The 21,233-nt window shown below is 60.5% G+C and overlaps 1 long non-coding RNA gene across 1 annotated transcript; it reads left to right on the top strand.

Moving 5' to 3' along the window:
- Nucleotides 1-11,991: 11,991 nt before the first annotated feature.
- On the top strand, nt 11,992-19,888 carry LOC139073804 (uncharacterized). Its single transcript, XR_011522826.1, has 5 exons — nt 11,992-12,133; nt 12,399-12,471; nt 13,611-13,721; nt 16,686-16,758; nt 19,779-19,888. It is a non-coding gene; the product is annotated as an uncharacterized lncRNA (long non-coding RNA).
- The last annotated feature ends 1,345 nt before the right edge of the window (nt 19,889-21,233 follow it).

Raw genomic sequence — 21,233 nt, 5'->3', positions numbered from 1 at the left:
GCCTCAGAGCGCCCTCCCCAGGGTGAGCCCTTTCTAGAAGGCCGTGGGCTGTCAGCCTGATCGGCCTGCTCTCTGCCCAGAAGCCTTCCTGCGGGTCGCCTGCCTCCCTTTCCCCAGGCCAGGGGTCATCCCGTCCCTTCTACAGAGGGCAAGCCGGGGTCTCCAGAGGCAGAGCCCCTGCCCCATTCTCGGCTCAGGCAGGTCTGTCCGACTCCAGAGGCCAGGATCCTCCCCCGGTTTGGGCCCTCCTTGGGGGCTGAGGGCCTCTGAGCATCCCCAGCCTGAGTCCAATTTCCCGAAGACACTAGATCCTCTGGGGACCACAGCTGTGCTGAGCGACGGCCACTGGGCTGCCGTCCTGGCCCCTTTTGGGAAGAGATTAAAAATAGACAGGCTGACCTGGCAGGGTGAGATTCCTCTGTCCTCCTCCTCTCCCTGGGGCCCCTCCCTCAGCCCCCTCCCGCCTGCTGGGCTTTGCGGGGGTGTAAGAGGCCCCGGGACAGAGCCCAGAGCACCCCTCCCTCGCCGGCCCTGCCCTGGGCCCCTGCTGACCGGGGAAGGTGCCAGCCGCCAAGCACGGGTGAGGGCCACTCCATAGGCCGCCAAGCCAGGGAGGGGCAGCCACAGCCACAAAGCAAGTGAACAAATTTGTGAATGAGGCAGAGGGGGCACTGGGAGTTTCTGTAAAGTCAGAAAGGATTTTGGGGCAAAACCTTTCAGATCTGTGAGAAATAGCTTGAAATACCCTCAGTTGCCAGGGTGAAGTATACAGGATGGGGGAGGAGGATGAACGACCGAGGGGTGGGTGCGGGGGACAGATCTTGTCTTGGGACCAGAGATATTAAAACTGGACAGTAATATTGATGATCATATTAATATTAATTCTATTAATTATCGTAACGTCAGAAGGATAATAACAGCTGTCTCTTGTTAAGCACAGACTACATGCCAAGCACTTTGCATACATTTTTTATTGCACTGAGCCCTGCATGGACTCTGGGACACAGTATTTTTAACTTCCTCTTACAGTGGAGGAGACCAAGGCTCAGAGAGGTGTGGTAACTTGCCTGAGACCACACAGCTAGAAAGAGGCAGAGTGAAGATATGAACTGGGGTTTCTGGCATCTGTCACTCCCTCCAGTGGCCTCTCCGTGCTGAGGGGAGCCTGTGGGCTGTCTATGCCGTGAGCTTCCCATTGACTGGGCCTCCCTGGGCCAGCGCCTTGCAGCCGGCAGCACCTGTGATCTCCTGGGCTCCCTTGGGCTCTGCAGGGGCAGCCAGGCTGCCCTTCCTCCCCGTGCGCCAGCCGGGCCAGCACTGGGGTAGTGGAAGGGAGGGCTAATTGTGGCTCCTTATTCATGGTCACATCCTTGTCCCCTGCGTCAGTCTGGGCCTGAGGAAGGGCTCGCCGAACAGCTGCACGGCGCTGAGCAGACCAAGACACCAGCTTGTGCATCCCTGTGAGCAGGACTCAGGCCCCGATTTGGACACCGACCCCTGGCCCACCCCAGATGCCCTCTGAAAACCTCCGACCCGGGCCCCAGACACCCCTGCTCCACTCCCTCCAAAGCTGAACGTTGAGCCCCTGGGCGGCCAGGTGGCCCCTCGCTCAGCCCCACACCCGCCTTGGATGTCCTCCGTGGCCAGGAATAACCAAGTGACTCAGGCGGTGCCCGTGGTGCTGACCCTGCTCCCGGGCACTTTTCCTTACAAGGCCGTGTACACCTCCTGCCAGCCGGTGCAGGTCCACCGTCCCACCTCATTCATTCAGCCATTCGTCCACCAGTATTTATTGAGCCAGCTCCTTTGCAAAGCACTGAGATATGGCTGCTCAAAACGGAGACTCAGGGGGCTGAAGGTTTGCTGGGGTCTGGAGTGAGAGTCCGGCCAGGGCCCAGTGGACTCCTTACTGGACCAGGGTCATGAGCAAGCCACCAGCTCTGCTGCTGGGCAATGCCACCAGGGCAGGCTGGGGCACCCAGGGTGACCTCTCTCCTCGGGAATGAAGGAAGGGTACCCAGCCTGCCTCCCTGGCGAGGTCATCACGCTGGTCTCCTGCCTGACCTCTCCCACCTGTTTGCCTTGAGGGGAAGCAGCCAAGCCGCAGGCGGAGCGGGGCCCACAGGCCAGCCTGCCTGCCACACCTGCGTGCCCGCCTCACCTGCCGCCCCTGCCGGCCCTGCAGCATTCCCTCCCCAGGGAGGAGCTGACCTCTGGCTGCCTGATGCAGGAGGCCTCTGCCGTGAGTCACAGGGGTGCCTTGGGCAGGGATGGGCTGGTCCAGGGGCTCGGCTGTGGGGCCTCGGCATCACCCCCAACTCTAGACGGATCCTGCCCCCTGGCTGTTTTTGCATGAAAAATAAAGCCTTCTCTGATTCCTTCACCCAGACAGAGCCACTGCTAACGTTTTGGTGTATTTCCTTCTGGTCTTCTCACCACACGCAGCCGTGCACAGACTGTTTTATAAAGATGAAATCAGACACACAGACTGGTTAGAAGCATGAGGAACATTTCCCCAGGAGACCTAAAATCTCTAACAGCTTTACTGAGATATAATCAATATACCAGAAATTCTCCCGTGTGAAAGTGTGCAATTCAATGGTTTCAGCGAATTTACAGAGTTGTGCGCTCATTACCGTAATCTACTTCCAGAACATTTTCGTTGCCCCAAAAGAACCCTGTACCCATTAGCAGTCACTCCCCACCTCCCTCCCTCCCCCAGCCCTACGCAACCACCCATCTTCTGTTTGTCTCTGTAGATTTGTCTATTCCGGACATTCCGTACAAACGGAGTCACCCAAAGGTCCTTCGGATCCTTGGTATTTTTTGAAACTCCATATTAAACGGGCGCGCAGTGTTCCGATCTGCGGATGCACCGTGTTTCTTTGTTGGGTATTTCGCTTGTCTCGAGCATTACTGGGCTTTGGGAGGACCACCCAGCCGTGCGCAGCCACTGGAAGATCTCCTGGTGGGATTATAAAAGATGAGGCGGAATGCGCAGCGCCCTCCCCTGTCTTGGTACCCAGCACAGGGGCTCAGTGGAAGAGTGTGATGTCACTCGCTTTTCTCCAGAGGACAGGGATCCCCTCCTTGGCTCATGCTGGTACCCCTAGTGCTGTCAGTATTGGCCCATAGCGGGGGTCAACGAATGTTGAATGACAACACACAGACCTGGGCTGTCGCCTCTCCAGCAGGAGGTGCCCTGCCTACAGGAAGCCCACGCTCGGGATGGGTCTACCGCTCCTCTTCCAGAACCCGACAGAATGCTCCCAGGACGGCCTTTCTGACAGGGACTCTTCATTTGCTGACGTGGGAGATGATTACTGGACGGAGACACCCGGATCAGGTGGAAAAGGTGAGCCATGCAGCCTGGAAGGAGAATTTACCGTATGATCAAACCCAAGCCAAGACAAAGCTGGGCTGAGCTGCCCGGCAACAGGAGTGGGGTTTTCACGGGTCTTGTCACCTGATTCTAAAAGGCACTTTCCCACATATTCCCAGCCATGGTGGACCACTGTGGATGTCCCCAAAAGGCTGGTTCCCAGGGGACTCTGTACCAGCGGGTCTGTGGGAAGTGCAGCTGAGACCTTTGGGGTTCTGTGTCATCTTCCCTCCTGCAGATCGGGGTCAGGGGGCAGCTCTGGCCCTGGGCGCAGATCCCCCTACTCTCTGGCTGGACGCTGCTCAGGGTCCCTGGAAGGTCCCTTCCTTTGCAAATGCTCCGTGTGTCACTGACCCGCTGTGGAAAGGCATTTGCCTAGATGCTGCTGTGGGGGGCGGGGGGAGGGGGGGCGAGGACAGGTGAAGCCAGGAGCTGCCAGCCCAGAAATAGAATCATATGAAGTGTGGAGTTGCGTGTCTGGTCTCTCTCACTAGCAGTGACTCATTCATGCTGTTGCACACATCAGCACGTCATTCCTTTTTATGGGTGAATAATACTCTGCTGTACGGACACACGTTATCCATCATCTGCTGATGGACACTTGGGTTGTTACCAGGACACACCCTGAGTGCTCTTACCTGCTTGCTCCTGCCAGACCTTGCCATGGGGACAGAGTCCATCCCCACCACCCACTTTGGAAATCCTGTCTATTCCAGCCCAGGTCAAAAGACTTGCTTCCCCAAAGCTTTCATTGCTTGCCCCCACAGAGTGGGTTCATGCCTCCCTTTGCATCCTTGTACTGGGCAGTTGATCTGTGTCATTAGTGCTCCTGACACCTCCCCTCCACATGCTGTGTGGCCAGGGTCCAGCCCAGCCAGCACACGTGGTGAGCGGATGACCCATGGGCCACCATAGGGCTGAGTCAGGGTGACCCTACCGGGAAGGCTCTCCTTTTCTGCCAACCTAGGGCGCTGGGGAGAGAGACAAATCTGGGTGGTGGTGGTGGGTCCATTCTCTAGATCAGAGGTGGCCTACTTTTCCCAGAAGGGGGCCATTTAAAGTCATAGATAGTCACAGGCCTGCTTGCAAGACAGTGGCACTTTCAGCATCCGATAAAGACAGACCCACTCTGAATTCCCAAAAAGTCTGAGAGGAATTTGCATTCTATCACAGCAGTATGGAGAGGGCTGGAAGCTGTGGAAGGAATCTTTGATGTACGAATAACCGCGGGCTGGGGACTGGGCAGATCTTCATCCGTACTTGTGGGCACTGGACTCCCGGGGGCTTTCTGAACCTACCCACGCGAGGATTTCGCTGTAGCCCCTAGAGGTGGATGCCACAGGCTGGGATGGCCATTCAGGACAGGGGAGGGGACCTGCCATGGCAGCCTCTGCCAGCTCCCCTGGGCCGGGTCTTCAGGGGGAGGAGGACTAAGGGCTCCAATGTGCCCTCAGGAGACGCCCTGCTCTCAGCTCCAGTACGTGGCTGGCTGGGCCCCCTGTTTCCAGAGTTCACCATCCAGGGGCTAGGCACACAGGGGCGCCGCCTCCCCACCCCCCCAGTTGCCCCTGCTCCTGGGGAAGTGAAACAGCCCGGGGCCCTGGTGGAACCTCCTGGCTGCACCTGGCAGCCGATCCCAGGAACGCAGCCTGCAAAGCCCGCTGGGCTGACCTCTGCACACCCTCCCGCGGCGCCGTGCCAGGCCTTACTCATGCTCTGGCAGTGCCAGGACCTCTCTCGGAGGCGGGGCCAACAGTGGCTTCCCGGCCCTGCGCCAGGCCCAGGCCTGCACCCTAAGCACAGCTCCTGGATCCAGGAACTGCCTCTCTTTACGGCCGGGAGAGGGCGGCCGGAGAGGGCGAGAGCCCCGCCCAGGGTCACCCACCAAGCCAAGGAACCAGTGGGCAGCATAAGGAGCAGCCAGAACTGGGCGCCAAGCAGCCTGGGTTCGAACCCCCGCGCTGCCCGGTCGCTAGCAGCAAGACCTCGGGAAAGTTACCCAACCACCGCGAGCCTCAGTTTTCCTGTAAGGAAACAGCCGATCTCCGTGAATAACTCCCCTTTCCACCTTCCTGGGATCCCTGGAGGCAAACAGCCAGGGAGGAGGGCAGCCGGCCGGGAAGCGCGGAGTCACCACCGCCTTCTCTTCTCCTGCGCTCGCTCAAGGAGGTGGCCGTGGGGAGGGGTCTGCGCCCCGCGGGAGGCGCCAGGGTGGGCGGCCCGCCTTCTCCGGGCCCCCGACTGTGGGGTGAGGGCGAGAGGCCGCTGGGGGCCGGGAAGGTTCGAGGAGTCCCCAGGAGGTCTCTCCTTGCAGCCCCCGCCCGCCGGCGCCCATTACACAGACACCGGGGCCGCCGCCTGGGTTCGGCCGCCCCGGGGGGGGGGGGGGGGGAGGGGGGCGTGTGCGTGTGCGTCTCCACTGGCAACGGCGCGGTCGCCGGGCAACCCGCGCGCCCCAGGCCCGCCGCGCCCCGGGGAGCCCCGAGGGGGAGGAACGGGGAGGGGGAACCCTGCAGCTCAGCTCAGCGCAGCGCGCCCCACCCCCCCGCCCGGGCTGGGGGTGGAGCTGCTCGCGGGGGCAGGGCACCTGGGCGGCCACGCGCGGCACAGAGGGAGGCAGGAAACGCAGGCCTCACTGGGACCCTGGCAAGCTCCTTCCTCCCCGGGAAATCGAGGCAGCAAAGCCTCCAGGCCTCCTCCTGAGGCTAGGTGAGGAGGAGGGGCCGCAGGTGCCAGGGCCTGGTGAGTGGCAGACGATTGCGCCAGCCGGGTGCTGTGCCCGTGGAGGAGGGAGCAGTGTCAGGGTGTGGGATCCTGGATGTCTAAGGTGAGGTCCAACTCCCGGCTGGTCCCTCTGGGGGCAGAGGGCAGCGGCGAGGACCTGCCTCCCAGAGGCCCCCAGGATCACCCACAGAGCTGGGCAGGGTTGCATTTTTCCGCTTGGGGTGCCTGCGTTCTAGGGCAACATCAACCACTTCCTGCACTGGCCTGATTTGATGTTTAGTCACCGCTTGAGGCCACACGCTCCAACAGAAAAGCCACAGGATTCCACATCTCAAACCCCCAAACCCAAACCCAGATTGTGGTCGGTGAACAGGAAGACAGCCTGTGCCAGGACCCTGGGAAGAGGGGCATCTGGGAGCTAGAGGGGTGAATCACGGTCCACCCCTCTCCTGGACCAGTGGCCGGGTCCAGCTCAGCAGCGCATCTTGCGCACCTGCAAATTCAGCTCTTGCTTTCACAGACCCCAACCCATATCATTTCCCCAAGGGCCCGGTCCAGGCACTGGGAAGAGTGCACAGGTTGTGACCGCAGGTGGCAGAGTGCCGGTGCCACCACTCCATGCTTGGTAGCCTTGGGGCATGCTGGTCTTCTCTGAGCCTCTCATCTGGACATGGGCCGCCCCCCCACCAGGGGTTAGTGAGACTTGTTAGGCCCATGTAACCCCTCAGTGCGTGTTTGGGGGCCTGACAGTGGCTCAGGAAAGGATCCACCCTCTGGAACCCCCAGCCTGGCCTCAGAGGAGCTCCATCGGGCATTACCACCTCCCAGCTGGATGACCTTGAGCAGGTGACTTGACCTCCCTGGGTCTCAGTTTCCTCAGTCTCTAAAATGAGGACAAAAATAAGGCTTCGTGGGGATGAAAGCAGTGGTGGGGCACGTGCTGTGCTCAGGAGGGATCCTGGGGTGGTTCATCTCATGCCCCCTCTCCTCCTGGTCCCTTCAGGTCCTCCCAGCCTTCTTCCGCTCTAGCCCCACCCCCTCGCTTCTCCTCTCCGCCCCCCCCCCCCCCCCCGCCCCCCCCGCCTGTCGTTCTCTTTTTTGCCCCCTTACTCCCCACACTCCCACTTCATTTTCTTTCCTCTCCCTCCCTTTCTCACTATCAGTTTCGTTTCTCTGTTTGGTGAAGCCCTGATGGGTGTGTCCCAGGCCCCGGCCCGGCCTGCTCTCCCGCCGGCCCCGCCCTGCCCGCTTCTCAGGTGCCGCCCTCTGTCGCCCAGGGGTTGGGGCTGGGGGAGGAGGGGGGGGTGAGTGCTGACGTCACGGGGCGTTTATCTGCCCCTCCCGCCTAACGCAAATTTCATCCTCCTTCTCTCTGAATCAATTTACTTTTATTGCCTCAGCTGCTCAAAAGCAATTTTTCAAGAACAAAAAGGTCAGCACGTCCAGGACTAATCAATTCTCGGAGAGCTCCTGCCGCCACCGCCGAGGGAGCCGGGGACCGGCGGCCCCGCCTTTCCCGCCAGCCCTCTCCCACCAGCGCCATCACTTTTATTGCTCCATGATGCCTGTCATTAGCAGGGTGTTTGAGATGCCCCACAGTGTTCTTACAACATAAAACTCGGGCGACTTGCAGAAGGGGGGGCCTGACGCGTTGATGGCCACTGGCGGCTCCGGACAGTAACAGCCCAGCTGATGGATCAGCTGCAAAGGGCGGCCAGGACAACAAGCATCCAGCCCCTTGTTCAAAAGCTCGGCTGCAAAGAGACACGCTGGAAGAGCTGGGGCCCCACATGCCTGCTCTCAGCCCTGGCCCTCAGTCCTGCAAATCCCCCATCATTGTGACCTTGGGCACCTGCCCACTGTCACCCCTTCCAAACTTTTCCTCTCAAGGCTGCGCTGGTCCCCACTGCATCCCTGTTGGGGGGCAGAATACTCCTTCCTGAGCATCCCCCCACCCCCCAACACAATGCCAGGCCCCACCCCCCTCCAACACAGTGAGGCCGTTCCATAGTGCCATTCCGGATGGGAAACTGAGACCCAATGTCACCAAAGTGGGAAAGAGCAGTTGCAGATCCAAACAGTTATGTGACCTGCCTGGGATGATAAGCATGAGCTGTGCCCAGTGGGGAACCAGGTCTGCCGTTCCAGGCCCCCAGCTGTCCTTGTCCCATATCGTCTTGACGTCTGATGCCTGTGACAACAGCAGCTAAAATGCAGCACGCCTTCCAGGGCAGACCCCACACTCAGCACTTGGCGTGGACGCCCGCCCCATCCCCACGACGACCCTATTATGAGGCTTCTTACACCCATTTTACAGATGGGGAAACCGACACAGGGCACTACAGTACTGTGCTCGAGCCCACATGGCTGGATACACGCGGGGGACTAGACCCCAAATGTCTGCGTTTTGCTCTTTTAAAAATGGCTTAGGATAAGAAATATCCAAAATTGGCAAATCCACAGGTGCAGAAGGCAGATTGGTGGTCGCCAGGGGCTGGGGGCGGGGAACAGGGAGAAACTGCTTAATAGGTATGGGGTTTCCTTCTGGGCAGTGAGAATGCTCTGGAACTAGATAGTGGCGGTGGTTGCACAGCATCGTGAATGTACTAAATGCTACTGAATCGTTTGCTTTGACGTGGCTAACTTTACGTTCTGTGAACTTCACTTCAATAAATTCTTTTTTTTAAAAATGGCTTAGGTTTTTCTGCCACCTGTTTGGCAAGAGGGTGGGTGACCTGCCCGCTCTGGTGTCCCAGCAAAGCAGCCTGCCTCTGCTCTCCTAGGGGAGGTATGGCCTCAGGAGAGCCACCTCTCCCAGGAAGCCATCCTAGCTGAACCCACCTGCTCCGATGGCCCCTCCCACCACCACGGTCTGGTCAGTGTTGGCGTGCTGTCTGCACTTGGCTGGGACCTTTAGTCATTTCTAGTCACTTCTGTAAAGTCTGTGTCCTCAGCCAGGCCACAACCTCATCCCATCTGGCTCTGCCCAGTGGCTCTGCAGGGTGGCTCGTGGCTCTGTCCACAACATGTGGGGCAAGGTGCCCTGGCTCCCTGCCAGACGGGACCCCCACATGTGCACTTCTGGATTCTCTTGGGTCCCTGGGAGCTCCCGCAGCCCCTGGCCCTCCCTTGGCCTGAGTCCCCCACCTCGAGATCTGAGCTGAGCTCCCAGAACTTTGGGATTTTCTCAAGGCTTCAAAGGTCGTCTGGGAGACCCTGAGCCTACTGACCAGCGCCCCCTCCAGGCTTCCTTGCACTGTACAAGAGACAGCTAATTGTTCCCCCACAGGGCCACTTTACCTACCAGAAAGTCCTCTCTTGGCCTGAATCCAGGGAAGTCCTTGTTGAGTTCTAGATTGCTCGCCCTGCCCTTGGAAGAGCAAGCCTTGTCCCCTCTCTGCAGGACAGGCCAGCACGCATGCGGACGCTGCTCCCGGCCCCCACCCCAGTGGGCTCTTAACGTCCCTGACGTGGGTCCCTCCCAGCCTGGCTGCCTCTCTCCAGCTCTCTAAGGCTGTGTCCACCAGGAGCCCATGTCCTTGGAGGCCCCCTGCTGGGCAGGGCTGCCCTGCCACTCTGGAAGGCGGCATTGGGCGAGCTCTCTCTTCTGACATCCAAGTTTTGTCCATGGGCCTTGGGGAGCCACCGTCCTGGGATAAGACGGGGTCTCAGAGCAGAGATAAAGCCTGGGACCAGTGGGCCACTGTGGCACACGGGCCCTGGGGTCAGCTAGGCAGCCAGATTCAGCCCCTGCAGGGAAACTGGCCAGGAAACTGACCAGGGACTTGCAGGGCCCCCCTTCTCCCCGCCGGGCCGGGTGGGGAAGGCCGAACAGGACGAAGCATTTGAAACACCCAGAAGACAGCACACACCAGTGCCGTTATGCCTATTTGTTTCTTTAAGGATGATGGTGATGCCCGTTCATGAGCCTGTGCTCTGTCCTAGGCACAGGAACCATGTCCCCAATTACCTGGACCGGCTGGCCAAGGGAGTGTTAGGCTGGGAGGGGCCACTTTGCAGACAGAGGCCCCGAGGGGCAGGGTGGCAGGAGGCCTGCCAGAGGTCCCCACAAAGTGGCAGGTCCCAGAGTCCAGGCCTGGCAGCAATGCCAGGGCGCCTGGCTTCCAGGCTGCAGAACTCGATCTGCTTCCCGGTTGCAGCCGCTGGAGCCGCTGCCAAGTCCTTCTGAATGAGCAGCCACTGCCTGTGAACATTGTGAGAAAGGCCTCCTGGGTTTTCTCAGGAGCCCAGGTGAGGCAGGAAGTCCCCTGGGCTGAGGGGACCATGGTAGCAGGTGGCAGTCAGAGTGCTGGACAGGGGCCCTCTCCCAGGGGGCCCGGGCTGGCCAACCAGAGGCCCAGTCCAGACGCTCCCACCAGCGGCCCAAACCTACATGTGGACAGAGGGCTTCTCCTGGCAGGCAGGGCTCCCCCCCCAGCCCTATTTACCAGGAGCCTCGGAGAGCCAGTGCACCCAGGGCCACAGAGCCACCCTGGCCAGGGATTGGGCCTGTCCTGACCCTGGTCTCCGAAAGGCTCCCCACAGCTCTCGTCAACCAATGGTAGGTGTCTGACAGCCCGTGGCTTCTTTACGTCCAGATGAGTCTGTATCACCTTCGTTTGGCAGCTCGAGTCCTACTGGCCAGGCTCTCGGAGGGCGTGAAAATGATGAACCTATTTTATCTCTTAATAATTGAAAAAAAAACACAAACCATTGGTGTTTCGACAGATAGCTACAGCTTTTCAAATCCAGCCCATCCAGCAATGCTCTCTCCAGGTGACTTCTGTAGAATAGCGCCCTCCCGTCGCTCTCAGATCGCGACAGGCCCCGGTGCCGCGGGCCGGGTGGGGAAGGCAGAGTGGGATGAAGCACTGTCCTCCTCTGCCCCCTTCTTCCCGGCCCCCCACCGCCTTTCATGCTTCTGGACTCAAGGGTCACACTGTCACCGCACAGACCAATCACAATGGGGTCATTATAGTTCCAGAGCTACCAAAAAAAATGAAAAGGTGTGCATTGGGGGGGCCCCGGAATTCAGCCGCACCCAGGGGAGCAGTACAATCAGCTATTGTCGTGTTAGAAGTTCCCCGCGATAAGAAGGGAGGCCAGAAACGCCGCTTTCTGAACGGATTGCAAAACAGAATAGAAAGTTCAAGGCCGAGAGATAGCCCAGTGAGCGGGGAGCAGCCCCTCCAGGCACGCCAGGGCCTCTGCTGGGCCTCTGGGCCCACCAACCCCTCTGCGAGGGGCATGCATGTCCCTTGAGTCCCCCTCCACAGGGCTCCCAGGAAGGGGGGCCTGGCTCGACAGACCCCGTGTCGCCCTCGCTCCACGGGCCAGGGCGTCCGAGCCGGCTTCCTCTCGAGGGTTCCGAGGAAGTTCTCTAAAGCAGCTGTGGGCTGGGGAGCGTCTGCCCGGCGCCAGGGCTGTGCGAACTGCTCTGTTTACCTCGATTATCTCACTGACCCCTCACACCCACCCTGTGCAGAAGGTGTTAACTTCCCCTGACCTGGATGGGCGGGGAAACTGAGGCAGGCAGATGGGCACAAAATGCCAGGATGTGAACCAGAGCTGTATGTTTTCTTCCCTGTTTCTCATCACGTTCCGCTGCCTCCTGTTTGTGCCAGAAGGCTGTCGTGGGTTTGTGGGGAGGACTACTACCGGCCTTGAGCTTCCTGGGTCATTTCCAGTTGTTGATTCCCGCATTCTCTCCTTTGGGACATCATCTGACCTTATCAGAGGGCCCAGGCCAGGGGACAGTGGGGGCCAAGCTACCTCCCGGCTCCCTGCTCAGTGCTCTCTAGTGGGACCCGCCCCTCCGCCGGCGCCTGAGACCTAGTTTTGGCCAATCTTTCCTAGGGACACCTGTCCTTGAGCTGTCATCCTCCAGTCGGCATTAGTAGCCTAGAGGGCAGAAGACGACGGTTGGAGGAACTGGGTGACCTGGCTCTGGTCAGAGTGCAGGCTCTGGGCCAGGCTGCGGGGGTCTGAATCTGGTCTGTCACTAAGCAGCTGTGTGACCTCACGCAGGTGACTTAACCTTTCTGTGCCTCAGTTTCCTAATCTAGAAAATGGAGATAATCACAGCCCCACCCTGTATAGCCACTGGGAATAATAATTGAGAATGCTTGGCTGGGTCCTCGTGACGTTTAGGGGCCCAAAAAGCAGTCACTTCAGCCCAAGCCCCTCATGGCATAGACTAACAGCTGTGGCCCAGAAAGTCAGGAGCCCCTTTACTCTCGATCTGGTGCTCTTGCCATTGCATCACGCCTGGCCCCTGGCTCTTCCCCAACAGGCACAAGCCACTCGCTGGGAGCAAGCAGCAGCTGGGGTCCCTGGACCACTGCCACAGCACGGGGGACCCCCAGGTGAGTCACTGTGGGTAGGGCTTTTGTGGGGGTAGGGAGGGCACTGCCAGTCAAGCCTGTGGCATCAGCCCTCCAGCCTCCCCAGCTTAGGGCCCCAATGCCCCTCCCCCAGCACAGTGGCTCCTGGCCAGCTGGTCTGTCACCCACGGTGTCTCTGAGTCCCTCCCCCAGGACATAGCCCTGGCCCGGCTTCCCTGGCCCTCCCCCAGGGACATGAGGCCTTCCTAAGGCAGTAGCCCTCCTCCGACAACCCCCCTAAACCTCCATGGGGCTCCAGGGAGCCCCCCACTTCCCTGCCACCACCTCCCCCAGCCCGCTGAGGCCAAGGCGCCACAGTGACGATGCTCTGACGGCTGAGAATGAGCCCAACAAGAGACACAGATCCTACGAGCCTCCACGGGAGGCCTTGGCCCGCTGCCCAGCTCGAGGTCACAGCCGCGGACGCTGGCTTCCTGGGCCCCTCACTCCCATAGTGAGAGCAGGGTCCCTGCGGCCCAGGCCCCAGTGCCACCATGGGGTAGGAGACCCGAGTGCCATGGTGGTCCCTCCCTGACCAAGGGGGCTGGGCACTGTTCGCAGCAACCTCGGGCCCAGAGGGCCTTCCCATCCTGGAGACACCATCCTCTCTGCCGCTCTGTGTCCACCCCCCTAATTCCCTCGAGCTGGCCAGTCAGGCCAGTGACTGTAGCACGTTGCACAAACTCTGTGCCTCCATTTGCTCATCTGCAAACCGGTCCCGGAGTGCCCGCCTGCAGGGTGCCATGGGGGCTGGACAAGCAGTGGCCAGAGAGCTCAGCCAAAACGCTGTCTCCTGTCCCCTGGTCTTTCCCTCTCACACCTGCCTCGGGGCAGGCACGGGGCCCCGGGCAAGGCCCAGAGACGGAGCCGTGTGTGACTCGGGGCTCGTGCAGGGCTGCAGAGCTGGGACGGACGAGCTAAGGCAGGGGAAGGCTCGTTCCACCCTGCTCTCTCCCGCAGCCGTGCGCTCCACGCGAGGCGGACCCTAACGACACGACTACGACCTGAGGGCTTCCAACAGGCCGGGCAGACATGGCGAGCTTAAGTGTGACTTTATGCTTTTCATTTAATTCCCGAAACGAGTGTTAGAGGTAGGTACTGTTACTCTCCACGTTTTACAGGTGAGCAAGGTGAGACTCAGAGAAGCTAAGCAACTTGCCCAAGATCACACAGTGAGAGAGGCCTGGATCGGAATCAAAGGACCCACGATGCACAGAGGATTCCAGAGAGCAGTGAGAACCTTCTCAAACTCTACTCGAAGCAGAAAACTCCCCTTGCCTCCCCTGTGCACCCCTCGGTGACCTGCCGAGCTGGCTGTGGGCTCAGGGCTCTAATCTTATCAGCCGATCAGCACTTGTCACAGCCTCTTTTATGGTCTGTGTACTCTGACATGTGTGCGTGTTGGTAGTGACGTTCCTTCGTTCCGACAATATTTGCTGAGCGTCAGGGAGGGCCCTTGTTATTAATTTATCGTCCAGCAAACACTGTGAGGTTGCTACAGGCCGGGCACCGAGCTGGGTGTGGGGACGGAGGGCCACGCCATGACGTGCTGCCGGGCGAGGGTCTGGGGGAGGTCCCAGGCGTGGCGGGCATGGGTGGAGAAGCCTGCTCTGGGAGGTAGACCCAGGTCCCAGTCGCAGGCACTCAAGTTCAGAGTTCAAGTTCCTAAAGGCCCCCTCAGAGGCAGGAATGCAGGGTTCAACCACAGCCCCCTCCCTGGCCATGGGGAGTCCTTGGGCCAAAGTCCACATTCAGGGAGCCCCGTGTTGCTTGGGAACGGGCCTGCGCTGGGAGCGCTCATGGGCTGGGAACCCCCGTGGGAACCAAACCCAGTGCCCCCACAACCCCACTGTCTCTTTGTGCCACTCTCCATGCCGACCAGGGCCTGATGCTGGAGGGGGCTGTGGGAGGTCACGGAGGATGAGAGGAGGGGCCACTCCTGTTGGGGGCATGCCGTGACAGCTGGGCTGGGCATCTCCCGCATTGCCCGGTCCAGCAGGGGCCCCCAGGAGCGCCGCATCAGTGGCTACAGAGGGTGCGGGCAGGCAGGGCAGGCCTGGCAGCCCCGGCTGGGCCACTTCTTGTCTCACAATGAGTGTGAGGCCTCTGGTGGCCACACCAGCCCTGCACTTTGGAAATTCAGCGAGTCTGTGTATCGACAAGGAACCGGAAGCTTCTGCTTCTGTGATGTCTGGAATAGAAAGGCAGGGGTGGAGGGGAGGTGGAGAGAGCCCCAGGGGAATCCCACTTGCCTGGTGCTCCGCCTGCCTCCTCCACTGGGGTCCCAGTGCCTCCCCGGGGGGAGGGCGGGTACCTCCCTGCGCCCCGTCGAGCACCCAGGTGCTGGATGCTGGGAACCCTTGCTCGGGCATCTCTGCAGCCTCGGAGGTCAGTGTGGGGAGGTGGGGGTGGAGGGGGAGGGGCAGGGAGGGAGCCCCAGCTCCACTGGGGAGCAGCCCCTCAAAGGGCAGGGCTGGGGCATCCGCTCCCAGGCTCCAGGGGACCTTCAAACAGACAGGGCCCGGCCCCATTTCCCCGCTCATCTGGGAGGGGTCCAGGCACCCCAGTTTTAAGTGCCCCAGTAACTCTCCTGTCCAGTCAGGGCGAGGACCCCACAGAGCCCTGTGACCAGGGAGTGTAAGCATCCTTTTTGTGTTCTGATCCTGAACTGGCCTCCTGGCACCTGGGATGCAGGACCCCTTTAAGGCAAGTGTGTGGGCCTCGGTTCAAGCATGGCTGGGAGAGGTGACTCCCGGCAGCCAAGCAACACCGGGAGGGGATGGCATGCAGGACGCAGACCCTTCCAGGACCCAGAAGCTGCACCCTCCATCACTGCCACCAGCCCCCCAGCGCCACACTCCTCGGCTCCCTTGGGGCCCTCGGGCCATCAGGGAACTTGTCAAGCTTCCTGAAAATTCTATGTGATTTTTGAGATGACCGTCTCTCAGACTGGCCCAGGTCTCTTCCTTCCGGCCCCTCGAAGCAGACCTGACAGTGTCCTGAGAGGTGCCTCTGTGGGGAGAGTGAAGTGGGAGGGGGCAGAGCGTGGTCAAGAGCCCACCCCGCTGGCTCTGAATCTGTGACACTCTCCTCTGGGCCAGGCGGCCCCCTTCTCCAGCCTGTTTCTCATCTGAAAACACGTCTTTACCCGGACTAGGCATTTGGTGTACAACAGGTGCTCAGTGCACGGTCGCTGCTATTTTCCCTGAGAGAGGGGCACTAAGGGCCCCATTTTGTAGCTGAGGCGTTAACCTGGGGGGACCAGGACGGAGCCCAGAGCTCACGCTCCCCTGCCCCCACTGCCCCCCCGCAAGGCGAGGCCAGGGCTGGACCAGCGGTCGGGGGTGGTGAGAGGCATCATCTCCGCTACTTTGGAATGGACGCCCCACGGCCCCACCTTGTCCTCATTTTTCCCCCAAGCCCCTCTGGGCTCCAGGTAGGCCTGATCTTGCTTCCCCTTTTCTCAGGAGCTGCCCTCTCTGGCTCAAGGGAGCTCTGAAGCTAAGGGCCCTCCTTCCATCCCAGAGCTGCCCCTCGGGGCCAGGCTCCTGCCTCCGCCTGCACCCGGGACTGAGCCCTGGGGTGCATCCCATTCTGGGTGTGTCCCTCTCCCCCACGGGCTCCCAGCCTGGAGATTCTGTGGTTTCTCACCAGCCCGCTGGGGCTGGAGCTCCGGGAGCCGGCTCCTGGCTGCAGCCCCTGGCCTCCTCAGTCTGGGTGACCTTAAGACTGGTCCTTGGCCCCTCCCTGCTGGGTGCTCGGGTCCCAGTGGAGGGAGTGGGGCCAGGTGGGCCCCTCTAAGAGGCGGGACTTCTGTCCTCTGGCTGGGGATCATATACCAACCTCCTGACCCACAGCAGAGGCCCAGAGGGGAGGCCTCATGCCCCAGGTCACACAGCAAGTCCAGCTCACACTTCCTGCCCCTCACCCCCTGGGTGGGCGTGAGGGAGGATCCAGAGAGAATGAGCAGCTCAGTTTAGAGTCAGGTAAACTGAGACTCAAGGTGTCGGCTGGACAGTGCTCAGAGTGTCTCTTCCCTCGGGAAAGGACGGACCAAAGCCCTTGGCCGGAAAGTGTCCAAGCACAGGGAAAGAACAATCAGAAAGTCCTGGGCACCAGTTCTGGCTTGGCCACCTACCGACTCAGTGACCTTAAACCAATTACTTAACCTCTCTGTTTCCTCCTCTGCGTCATAGGGTAAAACCAGCATCGCCCCCATCTGGCTCCATCTGGCATCGAGTGTGTGATGGATGGAAAGGGCCCTGCAGGGTAAGCGTCCCAAATGCCCCTTCCCTGGTATTCATGAGCCCCACCCTCGGGCCTGCCTGGTCCATGCAGAGGTCCCCAGTGCTCCCAAACAGCGGCTCCTGCTGGCAGGTAGTGAGTTCTCCATCGCGCGGGGGTATTCCGGATGAGAGGACATGGCTGGGAGGGCTGAGCCCCAGCCTGGAGTGGGACTAGGTGATCCCCCACTTCTCTCCCTGGGCCTCCCCAAGGGGGCCTCCTCCCAGCCAGGGGGACGGTCAGCGGTGCCCCCCGGGTGTCTCCTGCACACAGTCTCTGGAGAAAGTGGGGACTGGACAGACGGTCCAGAAGGAAGAGCCGATGCTGCCGCTGTTCAGGTCCGGAAGCCGAGTGGCCTGCCCCAACAGGCAGTCTGTCTGTCTGTCAGGGGCCGGGGCCAGGGCCAGGGGCCTGGGTGAGGGCGGGGGCTGGGCTGTGGGACGCTGGAGTCCAGGAGGGCCCTCGGCTGTGCTCAGGGCCTTCCTCGTCCTCGTCCGCAGCTGCCCTGTGCCCAGCTCCTCCGGCTCCAGCTGGACCACCCCAAGCCAGCAAAGGCCGAGGAGCACATTGGCTCACGTAAGGGACCCAAATAAATCTGGATTTCAAGAGACAATGGGCCCCACAGGCCTGCAAGTCCTCCTACCAGGGACCCACCAGGCAGACACATACCGCCAAACTGGCCGGGCTCTGGGGGTAGGGCGCGGGCCAACTCTGGACCTGGAAAGAGGACTTGACCCAAGGCCAGCACAGTGGGGCCTGGTCCTGATGGGGTGGTCAGGCCCTCTGGCATTACTGAGAGGCCCCAGTGTCCCCCAGGGAACCCCAAGTACCCATGAGCTCTTTTGAGGCCTGACGTTCCCTTTTCTTTGCCTCTGGAGGAGGGTGGGGGGCATGGTGTGCACGTTCAGATTTTGTAAAGAGACAATGTCAGCTGGACACAGACAGACAGACAGAGGGGAGGCTGAGCAAGCTGGGGGGTGGAGGCGCTAGGACCATGGGGGATGTGTCGAGGGGCCCCAGCCTCAGGCTGGCTCCCAGGGGTGGTGCTGGGGAGTGATGGGCTGGGGCAGGGGTGCATAGGGGGTCTTGGAGGGCACCAGAGCCAGGCGCCTACCTAGCAGAGGCCTGGTCGTGTCCTGTCGGCGCTGCCCTGAGTGGGTGGGCTGGGAGAGGCCAGCGTGCAGAGCTCTCCGGCAGGGGGGCAGCTGCAGGGATGGGGACTTCCGTCTCCCTTCAGGGCCCCCTCGGAGGCTCAGCCTGTTTTGTCTCCCAGCCCTTGGGTTTCACGGGAGTGATTCCTTGGCAAAGCTGCCAGCCTGCACGGTGCCCTTTTAATTAGTTTCTCCCAAATTCCCTCTGTCACTCGGTTATTAATATTTATCTGGAGCACACCTGGTATGATGAGATCCGGGGGCCCCGGGGGCATGGAGGGCCGGCTGCCCCTTCCCCTTCATCTCCCGGCCCAGTGCCCCCACCCGTCCTGCCCCCTCCACTCCCCGCGTCCCCTCCCTCCGGAAGCCCCCAGCCCCTCTCCTGTCTTGGGTGCCCCTCTCCTCCACCCCCCTCCCCGTATCCCTCCCACCCCCCACTTGAGCGGGAAGCTGTGCAAGGTGGCTCGGAGGTGTGTGCCCAGGGTAGGGCGGGCTCCCCACTCCGAGCAGCGGCCCGCTGGGTGTGAAATTAAAAGAAACGGCAACAAAGCCCCTTCTGCAGAAAACAAGATGGATCTGAGTGGCCCGGACTTCTTCCTGCTGAAATGGGAATTAGAGTGGAGGATTATTTCTGAGGACGCGGGGTCTCACTGTGCCCACACGCGCCTCCTTTTGCCCTGGGCCCCAGTGAGGCTTGCAGCACGGAGACCTGGCCTCCTGAGGCCTCATGTGGGCAGGGGGCTCCCAGAGGCCCGTGGGCCAGGGCGGGCATGTGAGCACCAGCCTGCTCCCCTCCCTCCTGGGAGACCAATTCCTGGTGAGAAGCCCGGGCTTTGCAGAAACGCGACTGTTGCTGAATCCCACAGCCAGGCCTGCGTCTCCAATTCATCAGACAGCTGAGAACAGGAGAGGAGCAGGCTGGGGCAGCCCACCTCCAGCCTGGCCCAAGGCCACCTGGTGTCCCAGTGCCTGGGGAGCAGGGCACGCCAAGCAGGCCCCAGTTCAAGCTCTGGAACTTGCTTTCTAGAAAGGAGAACACCCTATGGGGGTTCCAGTCCTGTCTCTTAGGTCCCCATCCAGGGCCCTGGGGGTGGAAGCCACAGGAGTCCCTACGTGTCACCAGGACACTTTATGGTGGGGTGTCCCTTCTAACTGAAACTACTGTTAACGAGATTCTGGGGACGCAGCAGCCTACTCGACAAGCAGGCCCTGCTGTTCTGCGTGAGTTTCAGGCCTGTGATGGGGGTGGGGGTCCATGCAGGGACCCAGAAGGCCAGGCCAGTTTGGTGAACCAGTAGCAGCCTTTCAGAGCCCAGGGGCATCCCACCTTGTTGGGGACCCTGGGACCTCTTTGGGGCTGCCTTGGCAGCTGCACAACCAGGGAAGGGCAGTGGTCCTATTGGTAGGACTGTCAAATCTGCAGAATCCTTGAGCCATGGTGCTGGGGAGGGGCCATGCAGAAGAGCCGGAGGGGCGGGGGAAGCTGCAGGCTGGAGGTGAGGGGGACCAACGCCCAGCCTTGCTGCACTGTCCCACCTGCGGGCACCTGAAGGAACGCCTGTGGGAGCTGCTCCTCTTCCCACCTGCACTAACCTGAGTCCAGTTCCTGGGTCCCCCTGCCCCCGCCCCGAAAGACCCTGCCCCCATCAACAGGGGGTGCATTCCTGGCAAAATGTGCAAGAGCCACGTTCTGTGTCTGTCTCCCTGCGAAGCAAGCAGCTCACCTCGTTGGAGACACCGTCACCCCTACCTCCCCGTGTACAGGACACCCCCCCGCCCCGGGCCACTCTGTTGCGGGCTGGCTGACTCTGAGCCCTGAAAGTTCACTTCCATTTATCTGCCTGGCTCTGGCAGTCCTGTGGCCCAGTTGAGCAGTAAGTTCAAGAGCTGGGAGGAACCGCCAGCTAAACCATCATTTGACAGAACCTGGGACGGATCGGACAGCGGAGGGCGCTGGGCTTCGGAGAAAGGCAGAACATGCCTGCAAGTAGGACCGACCTGCTGTCTGGGTAGGTGGGTGGGATTCCCCCAGAGCTCCAAGGGTCACTGGCACTTGTTTCCTAAAGTTTCCCAAGAGGGGCAGGAGGTGGGCAGAATAGAGGGGCGGCTAGATGCCTGGAAACTGCCCTGGGGGCGCCTGCCTGCCACCCACCCCGCAATCGATGCTCCTGGTCAGCCGGTTGTTGTTTAAGTACAGTCGGATTCCCTCTTACAGAAGGAAACTGAGTCCTCACGTCAGAAAGCAGCCTTCCAGGTGAGATGCTGGGAAAAGCCCGAACTCCCCCACTCGTTCCCGCCTCCTGCGCGTGTGGCCCTGGACAGAGGGAGGAGCCCCAGGAGGGACAAAGGGTGAAATCCACAGCAAGAGGCTACACAGAGTTCTAGAAGACAGAGTGGATGGGACACCACGAGGTCAGCGACTCGAGTGGCTCTCCCAGCCCCGTGGCAGCACCTCATGTGACCACGAGCGCCCCTGCCCAGCTCCCCCGACCAGGAGAGTGAACAGCTCCTTGGCTTGCTCTTCATTAATTCATAAACTCTTGCTAACGTTTATCATCCTTCAGTCATTATTTGAACAGGGCCCCATCCTTTACCCTTTTGAGGTCTTTTTAGTCCGTTTGAGTATCCCTCTCCGAGTCTTCCACCCATGCCCTGTAGCTGGTGTCCAGACAGACACTGGCCACGGTCCTCCGGCAAGCCTGATCCAAAGCTGGGACCTCCCACTCCAGGACCTCCAGCCCTTGCCCATCGCTGGACTCTACTGTTAAAAAATGCCAGACCATTGTCCTCGCTCATCAACCGGGAGCCACTAGGACCCTGGGTGTCTTTCTCTATTGTGCTTATTCACAGCCAAGGAATCCACGAACTTTATCAGCTGCCATTGTGTCTGGCCTTGGGGAAGCCTTCGTGTTTTGTTGAACTGCACGTGTCTCTCGTTGGTTGGGGGGGGTTTAAACCTGCTTCTGCCTCCTGAGGGGCTGCCATACCCAGCCCGTGGCACCATGCCCCTGTTGCACCATCCTAATTTCAGCATCCAAACATCGACTTAGAAAATCATTGTCATTCTCTCTAACGACTCGAAATATAAAGTACCCTCTTTTGTTCAGTGTCAAACTGCTGATGGAAGAGCTGGTGGCATCTGACCTGTCAAGACAGATGTATTATCATATACGGAGACTGAATGGCATATTTTCAAACCATTTTGTCTAAATTACACAGTCCTCGCCCCGGGAGCCCGATCTGGTTACTCTCCTGAGAGGCAGAGAGCGGAGGGTGGGGGAGGGAATGAGTTAAGGAGGAGCAAAGATT

This window comes from Equus przewalskii, chromosome 10, assembly GCF_037783145.1.
Source record: "Equus przewalskii isolate Varuska chromosome 10, EquPr2, whole genome shotgun sequence".
In the NCBI taxonomy this organism is placed as follows: Eukaryota; Metazoa; Chordata; class Mammalia; order Perissodactyla; family Equidae; genus Equus; species Equus przewalskii.
This window is presented reverse-complemented; position numbering and strand designations above follow the sequence as displayed.